Here is a 762-nt window from a genome sequence, read left to right on the forward strand (position 1 = left end):
ATTTCTTCCTCTTTTAAAAAAATACAGAGGGGTGCCTGGGTGGCTCAGTTGGTTGAGCGTCCAACTTCGGCTCAGGTCATGATCTCGCACTCTATGAGTTCAAGCCCCACTTCGGGCTCTGTGTTGACAGCTCAGAGCCTGGAGCCTACTTCAGATTCTGTGTCCCTCTCTTGCTCTGCGCTCACCTGCTCCTGCTCTGTCTCTCTCTCTCTCTCTTAAGAATAAATAAGACATTAAAAAAATTAAGTTAAAAAATACAGAATACTTTATGAATTTACATTTCATCCTTGCACAGGAGTCATGCTAATCTTCTTTGTATTGTTCTAATTTTAGTATATGTGTTGCCAAAGCAGACACAGTAGGACCATTATTTAAACTCAGTGCCTGGCATAGAATGAGCCATCAGTGGGGGCGCCTGAGTGGCTCAGTCGGTTGAGCATCCAACTTCGGCTCAGGACATGATCTTGTTGTCCGTGAGTTCAAGCCCCGCGTCAGGCTCTGGGCTGACAGCTTAGAGCCTGGAGCCTGTTTCAGAGTCTGTGTCTCCTTCTCTCTCTGCCCCTCCCCTACTCATGCGCGCGCTTTCTCTCTCGCTCTCTCTCTCTCTCTCTCTCTGCAAAAATAAATTAACTTCAAAAAATTTTGAAGAATGAGCCATCAGTAAATGCCTTTTTAATGAATAAAAATGGTTGATATATTTACTTTTCTTAAGCATATTCTCATCAACCTTATAATATGTGAATTAGCAAATTTTCCTTCTCT

At 43.2% G+C, this 762-nt stretch overlaps 1 non-coding gene across 1 annotated transcript; it reads right to left on the reverse strand.

The window, feature by feature from the left end:
- Positions 1 to 250: 250 nt before the first annotated feature.
- Positions 251 to 357, reverse strand: LOC132682508 (U6 spliceosomal RNA). Its single transcript, XR_009611696.1, has one exon. It is a non-coding gene; the product is annotated as a U6 spliceosomal RNA (small nuclear RNA).
- Between the last annotated feature and the right edge of the window lie 405 nt (positions 358 to 762).

Source organism: Panthera onca, chromosome A1 (assembly GCF_046562875.1).
Source record: "Panthera onca isolate mPanOnc1 chromosome A1, mPanOnc1 haplotype 2, whole genome shotgun sequence".
NCBI lineage: Eukaryota > Metazoa > Chordata > Mammalia > Carnivora > Felidae > Panthera > Panthera onca.